Genomic DNA, 14,410 nt, shown 5'->3' on the forward strand with positions numbered 1-14,410 from the left:
AAAATTTGCAGCAGCTGGAACAGAGCTTGCTGCATTTGCCGGAGTATTTCAAAATCCAAGAGTAAGGCTCGTTAGCTACCATTAACTTTACTCTGCATGACCTAGTGATGAAGAAAACCCGCTCACTGGTATTTTCAAATGGAAGAACAGTTTATTATTTAAAAAAATCAGTAGTTGCTAGCCAGGAGAACAGTTCAATAGTGTGTCAAGTATAAGTCAAGGAAGGAAATCATGGTAAAAGAAAGATGGTAGAATAACTTAGCATGTATATGAATGACATTGGGAGTTTTGCATGTGTTATATAAAGCATTTAACAAATCAATGATTTCCTTGTTGACCAAAGCATATATTTTGAGTTTGCTTCAGTGGTGCATTAAAATGATTGAGTGGTAATGACGAAGTGTGGTAATAGCTGTAGTTTAGTTTGGTTTAAAAGAATGACTTTCTATAGAATTCTACTGTATCAGAAATTTGGAGATGTTGAGCCAATGTTTTGTATGCCGTGAAATTGATTTCTCTTAGAAGAAAGACTTCATTTACAATTGTTAAAAGTCCTAATTATAAGCTGATATTTTCATGCAGTTATATTTTGTCTGTGAATTAAAGTTACAAAAAGTTATGCCTAAAAGAGAGATTTCTGGATTTATTTTTTTCAAAATGTGTTCAGCTTCCGATTTGTACTTAAAGGATTTTGAAAGTGTACTTTTTTTTTTTTTTTTTTTACAAGGTATATTTTTATTTGTGCTTTTACTTTCACGTATAAGGTATACTGGCAGATTCAAGGAAAAATACAAAGGCTACATTCATCCAGCATTTTGATCACAGTGTATAAGCTTATAGACCTCACAATCTGAAGCAGGGATCATAGATACTGTTGAATAATTTTGTGCTGAAATGGCACTGTTGCACTAATACTATATCCCTTTCCTCTATGTGTGTGTAGAAAACTTTCTGATGAGCTGCTTAAACTTTTGATGCACTACTGCTGAACTGTTTTGCATCTTGTGTCTTTTATTGTCATGTGTTAACGTTAGCCTTTGCTTTATCCAGTTGTCTTTACTTCCAGCTCTTTTGGGTCAAGGTGCATGACTCTAGAGTAAATACCTAAGATCTGCATTCAGTCGTAGTGATGAATGTTTCTCTCTTTCCTCAATAATTCTTAAAGAACTTTGAAAACAAATCAAAAAAGTAGCTCCCAAAGGAGATTGAAACTTATAATTTCTTTTTGCTCAACGTGAAGTTATATAATCCTTCAGCATATTACATGGTTGTCCTGTGGCATTAGGGTATTAGCACTAATGGAAAGACATAGTTATTACAAACAATTCCAAATTTCATGGTGTGTATCTTAATAGCAAAAAGGGATTTTCTCGTGATTATAAAGAAAAATGGGTGGCAAAACAAGGAAGAAATGCTTGTTACATAGGACGATCCCCTGGAGGCTTAATTACTGAAAAGACAAATAGGAGGTAAATGTTGTAGATGTTTACAGGTTAAACATTCCATAACTATCTTTTAAATAAGAGTGTCTGCAGCCTGGGAGCAGCTAATTGCTCAAGAATCACAGCCATTTATGCTGCCTCGTTTTCCCTTGGGATCGACACTCACAACAGGATAATTCTTACCCTGATATAAGTGTCACAGTAGGAACTCAGTGTAATTTGCTGATATGATATCAAAAATAGCATTAAGATAATTACATTTTGCACTTCTGGTGTTTCACAGGCAATAATACAGCTGAAAATTACTCTTTTTTGGTTGTCATAACCTGGCCATTCCCTGCCACCGCTTTGGTTTTTGTTATTTTTTTTCATTTAAGCTACAGCAGTGAAGTGAAGTTACTTGAAAGTTTTGGGGCTGTTCTAGTGTCTTAAACACAGAAGTGTATCCAATAACCTGAACTGAAGAACAAACTGTAGTAAGTATTTCAGTGTTTGACCTGTGTGATGTTCTGTAGGCTAAGCTGATCTGCAGCATGACTTCTCTTCAGTACTGTTCTGCAGCAGTGTCAATTGAACTCTCATTTTCTGGAGGAAAGCTAAAATGAGTACATTCTTTTTTAGTTGCTTGGATGTCTTTGTTGAGAAAATTAAGTCTTTGTGTTGAAAAATGAAATTCTCTGTAACAATAATTTTAAATTCTGAATTATGCAGCCTATGTAAGCAAGCTCAGCATTTGCAGTTGTTAGGATTACCTGATCATACTGCTGCTGTTAGAGCCCAGGCGCACAAGCATGCAATGAAAAAGCAACTGCTCTTGCTTTAAAGCCAGACAGTGGTTTGATTGAAACTGCCATTGAACTCTGGATTTAAATTGACCTTTGCTAGTTCACACCAGGTGACAAAATGACCCAGAGTGCTCCTCACTTGGGTCACGAAGGACAAAGGAGAAGGGTCTGATTGTCACTTAGACTCAGCATGGCCAGAGACTTTGCAAGGCCTTGTAAGCTGGTGTTTCTTTCAAATCTTTTATCACTTTCTGGGAAATATCCAACAAGTTCTTGCAGGAAATATTTTTTTATTATTATTAGTGTTGTTTTTGGCATTTGCTTTGAAAGACTTGCTGAACATACTGCCCATGGTTGACTGCTTCCTTTCAAAGACTGGTCAAGAAACTGAGGAGTTGTGTTGAACTGAATATTTATTTCTGCAGTTGTTTTAATATAAAGAAACAACTATTTAAAAAGAGGTCGCTCTTCATTACAAGAGGCACTTTGAGTAACTTAGAGTTAAAGCTTAGAAATGAATGCCAATTGATATGATAAAATTGAGGGCTCTCCTGCAATGGACTCTTTCACAGGAGAAAAATAAGGCACATTTGAATGGCATTTTTCTTTTACCATTGAACAGTGTTAGGGACCTTTTTTGCAGACAGACAAATGCTTGCCATTACTGTATGCGCAAAGGCAACATTGAAAGTGACCTGGAACAGGCAGGAACTGACTTTTTTCTACTAATATGATATGAAAGTTTTATCGTATTAGGAATTTTCTGTCATGGTGGATTAGTATCAGGCCATATTAACGTTCATTTTTACTAACTCACAATGAAATGTGCTAACGTGACTACACTTCACTATCACATGAGGAAAAAAACCCAAATGGTATGATATTAATGTGATACCATAGAAGGGTTTCAATGCCTCTGTCCCATGGCAAGTAGGAAAAAGTTTAAAAATAAAATAAAACACGGTGACTTGGGACAAGGATTTCATGATTTTTCCCAGTGATAAGGCTGGTTTTAATTTATTTTTTGTGGCCTTTTTTTCCCACCCAAACATCATGTCCATATTTGCGTAATAGGTTCTGGGATTTTGGATTGATGAATTTTTAATCCACTTGTGCCTGATTTTGTAATTATGGTTGCTCTCACATTTCTAGTTAAAAGTCATCGTGAGCTGCAAATACTGAGTACCTGAACAAAGCAACCCAAGGTGCTCCTGGCTGATTATCTTTTCAGTTTCAGCAAAGCAAGTGCTGACTTCTGGAAATAATGACCTAGAAGCAATTTTTTATTTTTATTTTTTTAAAAAAGAGAGAGACATAATTTTGTGTCCGTGATCCATTATGTGCAGAGTGCTGTGGCCAGAAATAATTAATAGGCACGAAGGGTGGCAGTTAGTCATTTGGCTGTATGATTGTACCTGCAAGGTTTCTTTTATCTGGAGCCAAAATCTGATAAAAATGGCTAATGTCAGAAGAGTTCAGTCTTATCTAAAATATGACCAGAAAAAGGCTCATCTTAATCATGGCTCCAAACTCCCTACAGAACAAAGTAGGTGAGTTTGTCTCCTACACAGAAATTCAAGCCATCTCTAATTCTGTGCTATGGCTTTCAATTTTTTGCTTTTGACCCAGCTAATATTCCTTAAAGTTTTGGTCTAAAGTACAAAGGGACAAAGCCTTTTAAAAACTCCAACCAGGCAATGAATTAAAATGCACTTATTTTCAAAACTGCAAGATTTCATCCACGTTTCATTTACATCTCAGCTGTTCTGACTTCTTTCAGGAGGAGGCTGTGCTGTTGTTCACCTGATCAGCACTCACAGATGTAAAACGAAAAAGGTGGTCTCTACCCGCAGGGAATTTTGAACCGGAGATGGTCTGTGTCATGCAAAATGCTGACCTGGGATACTAACCCAAGCAAATCCAATCCGTGGCTCAGTACGGGGCTAGTAGCCTGCTGGAAAATGCTACTGGAGGGGAGGCTTGGAAAGCCAAGCTAAGACTGGGACTGATCAGTCTTTCTGAGGGGTATAACAACAGAACATTGTATGAGAGAGAAACGTTCTGAAGTTTTTATGTCAGTGTATTGGCAAACATTTATGTTAATCACATGTAGTCAGTAAAATTGCCATGGGTGAGATGCCCTAGCCTCTTTGTCCCAGTGCTGTCCCCGTGAGGTTAAGAAGCCTCTCATCAGAATGGCTTCGATTAAAATGGAAGCACCGCTATCTGTAGATTACTGCTTCCCATCATTAATACTGTTATCTCTCTCTTCAGACTGATTTTTAATTTTTATGTTTGCAATTATAGGTGATTTATAAGAAGATTCATTGCACAACCTGTCCAGAATCATTAAATTCACCTAGGTTGAATAACCTGATGTTCACCTGGAAATAACCAAATCAGTGACATTATCTTTCTGAATTTTCAGCTGCCTTAGAAGTACAGAGCTTATCCTTCTTATTATTTTTTTTTTTCTCTCAAGTGTAGGGTTTGGGGGAGGGAAGCAAGACCAATCTTAATTCATAAGAGGTAATTAGCCAAGTCTGAAAGGTGCACACTAATTACAGAATGCTGTATATCTTGTGTAGCTGATTGCAGCACAGGTTTCTGAATGGTAGCTATGATTTTTCCAAACACTCTTCAGTAATTTGAAATGTTATTAGGGGATTAACTTTCCATATGAAAAACTAAACTAATACTTATTATACAGATTATAACAGCGAGTGGGCCTAGAAAGCTGTTGAGGCCATTATTTTGCAGGCTGTAGCCACTGCCAAAGACAGGGGAGAGTGTAGGATAACCAGCCCAGAGAGGGGAATGGGCAGGGCACCATCCTCCGCTGGGCCTCGTCCCGCCGACATCTCTCGCCACGATGCAAGTGGATGGGCTCTGCTTATGAGCTGGGCTTTTAAACGAAGAGTCGGAGGAGAAGTAGTGTAAGGATTGTTGTGTGTTGTATCATTTTGCTACAGTTGGAAATCAATCAAGCTATTCTCAAACACATTGATTTTTGTTGTTGTTGTTATCTTGGAATGTGGCTGACATTTTATTTTGAAGCCAGTCTTCAGGAAAAGACCGCATGTGGGTTTACTATTTTGAGGAAATATCCGAGTATTACACCTTTATTTATTGCACAACTTTGTTGATACGGCACAAAGCCAATTTGTGTAGTCAGTATTTTAAAACCACATTAAATGGCATATAATTATTTGCTTTTTGTATTGGTGTTAGCTGATGTTTATTTTCTCTCCCTCCTCCCCAGGTTTTATGCTCTTACAGGTGCATGTGTTCTTTGTGACCTCTGATATTTCTTCAGCACGTGGGAAATCTGACTGGATTCCTCCCAGCTGAAAACCTGAAGCTGCAGCTAGAGCTAAAGGCTTGTAGTTACAGTAAAACCAACCATTCCCTGTGAACGAGGCAATAGCAAATGCAGACCTAATTTTAAATGAGAGCCATGCAGCTATGGCCATGGAGAATGGGTGTGGGAGTAGGTGGTGCAGCAGCTGTGCCAGTGGTGACAGAGAAGGGAGTTAGATTTCTCTGCTGAATATGTCAGCACTTACATGTGAGGCTCCAAGTGGGGGCTGCAGAATACACGTGAATTGGTAGGTAGGTAATACCCATGTGCTGCTTGAGCTTCTAGGGGAAATGAAATTATTTTGGAAAAGAAGGGTCTAAATGATAGTTTGCTTTTTTGCCCTTTTTTTTTTTTTCAACCTGTATCCTGGTTTATTATTAAAAAAAAAAAAAATGAATAAAAGGGGCTGCTATCTTTGTTAAAATAAAAGTTTTTTAATGAAAAAATACTAATGAAATCATATTATTTACACTGAATTGTATGTATTCTTTGTCTTGGAAAGTGCTTGGTCACTACAAGTATAATTCTCGACTAGTAACTTAGATCAGCTTTCCTTAAGATTTTTGTCTCTACCTTTTCACCTTCATTCTGGATTCTCTGATAGAATCTAGCAGATAGAAACCAGCAGATTTCTTCCTAAAAGGATTTGCATCTTCTCTTTAATGACTGTCCTAATTATTTTATGGAAAAGTAAATGATCTCTTCTCCCCTCGCCCACAGTATTAATCAAGGCTTACTTTTCTTTGCACTTTAGTGTTGTTTCTAGGATTATTAGCCTAGCCCACTGTTTGTACTGATACATGATTAAACAGCCTATCAAATGTGCTTTGTACATGTTTCTGGAATACATTTGCTGTTCTAATTTTTTTTTAATGCATTTAGCTTCCAATATGAAACTTGAGGAAATGATTCAGAACATCTCCACATCAGGTACCCATTGCCCCCCCTTTGTCTATCCTAGTGATAATATCCTTGGAGATTTTCTCCTGTGGGCCTCTCTGAAACCATTAATTGAACCACTAGTGTGCTTGTTTAAAGTGTTTCCCCTCACTTTCTTTTCAAAAATGGTTTTTAAGCTTTCCCTACATACATTTTTAGTTTCCCTAGGCTTTCCCTTAACTAATGGCATTATGATGGTGTTTCTTGTCTTCAGGGACTTCTCTTGAACTATGTGAACTTGTAAAGTGTCAGTGAAGTCTTCTCTCAATTTCTGTTCCCACTTTTTTTTTGCTCTCTCAGATACCTGGTGTCTAGTCTGGGGGCTTCCTTGGGGCTCAGCTCTAACTAGTGTTATATCTGCAAGAGAATAAAGGGGCATAAATAATTCCCTTATTCCCTTGCATGGGTCATTCAGGTACAGCTCAATGAGAAGGAACAGTTGTTACCCCTCAGCTGATGGGAAAAATACATCATACCAGGAAAACATTGGCATAGATTACATTACCAGTGGGTCGAGGAGTAAATTCTTTTGATTGGTTACATCAGGATATGCCAGTACGGTGCATGCATCCTTAGTTCTGTTGTCCCGTCAGAAGTTTGAAAGCTCAGACTAAAATAGCACTGGAGTCTTTTAGGATATAGCTGATTTACATGTAAAGTCAGTTATGGGAAGCTTTGCAGGAATGATTGATCTATATATGGGTATATATGGGTGCGTGGGTGTAGCTCCCAGTCATCATCCACCAATAATTAAGAGTTTGTGAGAAGAAAGGCTGTTATCTTTGCTCCTTCTGAATGAAGATGTGGTGCAACAACTGCTAAGACCAAGGGAGGGAACTGCCCCCAGAAATGCCTAGTAGTGCAGAGGTGAGGTTTGTTATGCACTGATGGCACTTTTCACAGCGATTGCCTTGACTGTCTAAACAGTTTGCCTGAATGTGAGCCCGCAGTACTCGCCCTCGGAAGTGGCATCAGTGCATAGTTTGCATTGATACAAGAAAGCAGTAAAGGTGGGAAAAAGCCTTAAAACTCCCTCATATAGGAGTATGCAGGTAGGTTGCACCAGATATAGTTATATCTTAAGACAGCTGCAAATTAAGTCTTTAAATATATATTTATTTATTTTTTTAGTTTGTGTGGAAAGTATTATTTTGGAAAGTAGATTCTTGGTTCTTTTTTTATCCTGTCTAAACAAACAAAACAAAAAATATAAAACAAAAGAAACCCCACTTACATTGAGAGATTGTTAGCTGTATGATTCACTTTTGATTTTGTTTCATTTGGTTTAGCCTTTTTCTTTTAATACTTAATCAAATCTTTCACTTCTCATATTCTGTGGATGGGTTCAAAAGCTCTTTTGTTTATCTTACATATTGTTCCATATATCTGTCTTGAGCCATGTTGGCTTCTCTTGTCATTTTGACACTGATTTACTGGAATGAACTTATATTTTAAACTCTGCTACAGTACTTTAAATGGCTCCCATTCCACATTAACATTTCTCAACAATAGTTGCTTCTAATTAGTTGGTTTTTTTTCCAGCCTATTTGCAAATCTAGCACAATGCCTTCTGAAAATAAAAACATACTTAAAATTATCAAACATTTTGAGACAATAGGCAATCAAGTGGCTTTGCTGGTAGTTCATCCATGTTCTGCTTATGCTTGGATCCAGTTACATATGTATGAAATAGTCATTTAATTCCCGAAGAACAAAGTTCTATCCTATTAGAAAATTTCTTCTAGAAACTACTTTGTTTCAGTGACCTGTTGTAGGCATTACAAAGGCTTTTGTATAGGACGTAGATTTCCATTTTGATGTTCCAAAGATCTCTTCTATTCCTATTGACCTATTTTGATGGCTTTCTCACTGGCCTCTTGTGTGTGTGTTGATCTCCTTGACTTGATCTTCAGTAGGTTTTCAATTCTTTCAGAGACAATAGAAAGCTACAGCATTACCAGGATATCCATACTGTCCTTGATGAAATAAATCTGCATATATGTGTACCTTTTTTATTCTGTTTTAATCCAAACAGCAGAAGAATTTGCTTCCTTATTCATCTTTCATCTGCTGGTACACACACATCCATTATACGTCCTCTGTAGCACGAAAAAATAGATAGGGATGCTTTACTCAGTGTTCCTTTTTATCTACAAGGATTGCTTACAACCAAATTGACTTTAAACGGTCCTTGTCAATGTAGATGAACACAGGCACATTGAGAGATAGAAAAAAAATATATATATATATATATTTTTGGAGCCATTAATACTAGCTGAGGGTTGACGCATTTACAGTATGCCATTCTGATCAGTGTGATTGTTTTCTGTTTCCCTTATATGCTATTTCTTCATGGTTTGGTAGTCTTGAGGTATGAATTTTAGTCAAATAGAATTAAAACTTATTGTTTTATTACATGTATCACTGTAACTCTTAGGAATCCAAGTCATGAGGCACAATTTCACTGTGCTGAGCATTGTACCACCATTGAACCAAAAGACATTGTCAAAGAATGTAATAAATTAACTGCTTGTCTTGTGGGTCAGAGATAGGAATAAAACTCCAAAAACATCCAGGTGAGAGATCATGAATATCGGGAACTGAAGGCTGTGAAGAGGTGGGAAGGTGATGAAGACAGCTGGAGTGGAGGGAGTGGAGAATTGGCTCTCCTTTGATCTGAACATATGCAGGGCAAGTTTGCTGCTAGGAGAGAGATAACTGCAGTAATAACACTGTGAGTAATGAGGACAGGCTGTGTGTGGGTCGGCAGGAGGAGCCTTGCATAAAAAGAACCTGCAAGTCTTCAAAGATTGCGTTTCAGAAGCTGGTTTCGGACAGACGTCTTGAGAGCAGCATAAGCGCAACTTCCATCAAAACAAAGTGCTACACCTTTCACAAGTCGATATTTACAGCAAATTTGGCATTAGTATTTTTAATCTCAAATTTTCAAACGTGGCAGAGCATCAGAAGTGAAATAGCTTTGCTTTGCACAAGGCTAGACTTTTAGGTTTGATTGGAAAGCAGTGGGAAAGGTAAAATTCACTTCTTCCTTAGCAACAGTACTGCTGCCTGCTTATCCCCAGCGTACCTGCTAGTTCTACCCTAATCTTCAATGCCAGATTCACAGCACTTAGGGTGCCCCTGTAACTCCATTGTTTGGCTTGTTTCCTACATGCCAGAAGCTGAGAGATGTAAGGATGACAATGAATGAGCACAGGCTTGAGAGAAGAAGAATTTTTTGTCTAAAAGAGCTGTGGCAATCTCAGCAAGAAAAATCTGTCTTGCTTGATTTTTCTGTGTGGTATGAAAGAAATGCTTGACAATATTGTCAAGTTGCCTTTATTCCCAAACAATCCACAGGACCTGCAATTCAGACAGAACCCTCAAATTTCAGAAGGAAACAAGGTACCACATGGTGCTCCTTAGCAGTAGTTATGTGAGTTTTGCACATTCATGTCTGCTTCACACAGCCTCTTCTGTGTGCCATGTTGTGGCTTTGTTTTGCTCTTTTGTGGCTGCAAGAGATGAGAGAGGCTCCTTGCATAACTGCCTCTGCTGTGTGGATCTGGAGAGGCAGCTCCATGTATCCCTTGTGAATTAAAAAAAATATAATAATGATAGTAACATTTAAAAAGCCATAATAGGAAAAGGACAAGTGGGGTTCTGGTAATGCAGGACTTTTTTGTATCTGAAATTGTTCCAAGTTTTATTAGGAGCAAGGTAAGAGATCTAAGGCTCTGTTTGCCCTCCCCATGCCTGTGTTGCAGTTAGGTTATGACTCACCTCTTTGACTAAACTGCAAGGGTGCCAGGCTTTGTTCACAAAGTTTAAAATCTCTTTCCTTAAAAACATTTTTTCATTTAATTTGAAAACGTACCTTTGAAGATATTGTGACCCTGTCCATAAACCACATTTGCAAATTTGGCATGCAAATAAATGTAGAACACTTGATTTTTATTTTATTTTTTCCTGTTCTAATAAATGCTTGTTTACAGTGTAGCATATAGGTAAAGGAAGTATAGACGTTAGGTGTAATGCAAAAGGGTATTTTTGGTTCTATTCTAAGAATGTAGCAAAAACCAGTCCAATGTTAAATATTATTTGAATATCATTTCTTACTGTGCCTGATACACTTACTCTTTATGTAAGTCCCCTTGGATCTTGCTTATGTTGCAAAATTAAAAAAATATCCATTTTATTTTATTTTATTTTTCCTCTAGGTGCACTGAATTTGTTTCTGGGTTTCATTCTCAACTCCTTATGGTTTTTGCAATGACTGATTGATGGTATTCTTGTCATCGTGTTGAGAATTTGATAGTTCTAACTTAACAGGTCAGTATACTTTTTACAATATCTAGTATATCTGATGGGGAATTATTCCTACACAGTTTCACTTCTTGCAGTTACCATCTTCACAGACTGAGTGGAGAAAGCTGTAATAAATTTTAACACCGTTAGGTCTGGCCTGTTATCTATATGCCTAGACAATACTAGAAGAAATAGCAATAAGAAAGCTACTTAGAAAGCTTCTCTGTAAAGCCTGCCAGACTCCTCAGGGGTAAAGGCAATACCGTGTGTGGTTGAATTTTATCTTGACTATCAGTGTGCAGTAATAATAAGGCAAGCAGGCAAACAGGAGAAAAAGGCATTAAATGTGCTGCATATATTAAAATGAAAAGCATTCATAGATAAATTAGTTGATCTGTACGTTGTTCTAGAGCCATCTCGCTGTGTTGTATATAACCTTTAGCCACATCTCAGACAGCAGACTTGAGTTCTGTGCTGACAATAACCACGCCGTTTTGCTGACTTATTTTGACAGTTTATGTCCGGTTACTTTCAGTGATTTGCAAAGCTGACATTTCCCTTTACTGAACCTGAAACTCTTTTCTACTGTATTGCCCAGATATTTTTAACATACCAGATGGTAATGAAAAGCAGAGAAAAGGGAACAAGGCTTCCTTCTGATTGAAGTCATGGAGATGTGAGTCCTATAGAAAATATAAGGGGTAAAAGGAGCCATACTGTAAATGAGGATTGCACCTGAGATGGGTACATTTGTGGTCAGAGGCATATTTTTATGAATTCCTTATGCTGTAAATGCCACACTATTGTTTGCTTCTTAGCAGATATTTTTCTGTTTCACAAAGTGACTGCGCCAATACCTTTCCTTATGGGAAAGTGTATCTGATTGAGTCAATTTATACTGACAGCTTTGCTAAGTTAACTTCTCTCTGAATTCCCAGTTCATTTAATATTTTTCTTCCTCCTTCCCACTTTTGAGCTACCTTTGTTCTGTGTATGAAGGATAGGAAGCTGATAGTTATTTTATATTTATATTTCAAGGCTGCTTAATGTTTAATGAGGCTGAATATGTTGTAAAAAGCTTCAGAACACTCAGACTGGTTAATATTTCATGCCGATCTACAGAGACAACTATATTGATCTTTTAAGCATCTGCTAAACAAGACAAGGAATAAATTAGATTTTGGTCAGTTCAATTTGGCTGGTGAGTTAAATAGCTTTTCGAGCATTATCACCTTTTAAAGTGTTTTGTTTCCACTTGAATAAAGTAGATTTTAAAGGCAGTATTTCAACATGTCATTTCTCACTGCTCTTCATCTTACCACTTTTATTTCAGTTGTGTTTCTATATGTTATAAAGGGATGCAGAAGAAATTCTTCACTGTAAGGGTAGTGAGGCCCTGGAGCACATTGCCCAGAAAAGCTGTGGATGCCCCATTCCTGGAGGTGTTCAAGGCCAGGTTGGATGAGACCTTGGCGAACCTCACTTAGTGTGTGGCATCCCTGCCTACAGCAGTGGAGCTGGAACTAGGTGGTCCTTAAGGTCCCTTCCAACCCAAGCCATTCTGTGACCTTCTAAATGGAGAGGATGCCCTTTTGGTTTCTGTTTGATTGCAGGAAATCGCTACTACTGCCTATGGAATTAACTTGTGGTCAACTTTAATAATAATAAAAAGAATCATTTCTATGATTTTAAGACATTTGCTCTGTATTACTGGTTATCAACTGAAGGTTTCAACAAGTTTTAACTATCTAAAACTATTTGACTATCTCTACCGCTTCTTCATTTGATTTATTCTCAACCAGAATTCCTTTCTTCTCTGTATCCCAACAACCAAGGCCCTGGGAGAAGCAGTGTGAAAGCCATGTAGCAGAACTTCAGTGCAGCTGAACTTATAGTGGATGGTTGAATGGGTGAAGAGGACAGTGGGAATAATTGCATTCACTGGCTTTTGCCCAAACACTCATGCCAGTTCTGAGCTCCGTTCTCTGGGAGTTTAGTAATTGACAATTAGAATGATAGTTATTTTTCATTCCTTCCTAGGTGTTGTGGACTTGATACCATTTTGTTAATTTCATCAGTGGTGGGATTCATGGTGACCACAAAGAGTTTGTATCATGCTTCTCAGCCTTCTTCAGAATCAAATGGTGGCCTTAGCTGGGAGAAGATGGTGCACATTGGAGTGGACTATTGAGTGACTATTTTTACACTCTATTTTTACCTAAACCTCGGCCATCTATTGGTTATCAATGTAGCATCTTCAGGGATGAGGCATCTTGATGCGTAAGTTATTCTTTGTTGATACGATGAAACGTCATTTCTAATGTATGTGTCTAAAGTATGTGTCACCCTTAATTACCATTCAGATTCAGTACCATGACATGACTTGTTCTATATAGCTTTTCTGGAATTTCAGATATGTGGTGGTTTCAGACCTCACAAATGCGAGGCCAACCATGAAACACTTAAGCAAATAATAAAACTGCAAATGCTGGCCATCCAGATCATATTTGAATACTTTATGAAACATTTTTTTCCACTGGCACACACAATCTTTAGCATTTTCCTTATATAGCAAGTGCTGAAGCTAGTTTGGACAAGGAAAAATGACGTGCAGTATCTGAAACTGAGCTCCAGAACTCTGCTGCCCTAATATTTGTGCTGATGATAGATATCCCTTAATAACGAACAGGAACGGTAATGCACATACATAATGATTGCACTCCTGTGACTGGCACAGGGAGGAGATGCTCCCATCTGGGGAATAGATTTTACCTCATCCTATGGAAAGATAAAATGCAGGTGTGAAGCTGGCCATGCTGTCACGTGTGCATGTATATCCCTTGTATACTTTCATACTATGGGAATGCTGATACCTTTTGTTTCTGAGGCTACTCTGAAAGGCTTGGAATTGGTACAGCACTTGGGTTTGAAGGACGACAGCCTCACTGGTCCCTGAAAATTCAGAGGAAAATAATCCTGATATTTTTATTTGTTATTTAGCAACTTTGGTTAATGTGCTCTTTGCTGGCATATTAAATGGAACATAGCACACTGAATTAGTGATGAAAGGAGATGAGTACTGCTTGTTAGTAGTGGGTAGTTCCAAGTGTTTCACTACAAGCCATGCCAGGTTTTGCAAGATCTTTGGCCTTGAAACGTTTTCTGTGGCCCCTTCTGCCACCTTGCAAAATGAATTACATTTGCTAATGGTCACATTTGCTAATGGCAACTTGCTGTCTAGAGTGACACCAACATCACTCAGTAAAAGGATAAGTTTATCTGAACAGAGCAGTGATATATTAGACGGTGGACTTCCCTGAGTTAGACTTACACCCTATGTAGCTTACATGTGTATGAATTGGCCTGAACTCCTAGAAATTACTGCTCAGTAGTAAAAAGAAGATCAGGATCTGATGGTCACATGGTTACTTCTAACCTCAAGTCTCACCATCCTATTGTTCTTCTGCTTGCTTTTATGTGGTTAAGGCTTTAATCTCTCTAGACAGGGGCAACGAGTTCTGTCATTAACTTCACTGGGATCAAGGTCGACTTCTGTACTGCAACGGTAAAGTATT

At 37.9% G+C, this 14,410-nt stretch overlaps 1 long non-coding RNA gene across 2 annotated transcripts in view; it reads left to right on the forward strand.

The window, feature by feature from the left end:
- Window positions 1-14,410, forward strand: part of LOC118168274 — a 53,573-nt gene that overhangs the window by 27,567 nt on the left and 11,596 nt on the right. For both annotated transcript variants that reach the window (XR_004751459.1, XR_004751458.1), the window contains exon 4: window positions 12,876-13,026. This is a non-coding gene — a long non-coding RNA (uncharacterized LOC118168274). The remainder of the gene's footprint in view (window positions 1-12,875; window positions 13,027-14,410) is intronic.

This window comes from Oxyura jamaicensis, chromosome 5 (assembly GCF_011077185.1).
Source record: "Oxyura jamaicensis isolate SHBP4307 breed ruddy duck chromosome 5, BPBGC_Ojam_1.0, whole genome shotgun sequence".
Taxonomy (NCBI): Eukaryota; Metazoa; Chordata; class Aves; order Anseriformes; family Anatidae; genus Oxyura; species Oxyura jamaicensis.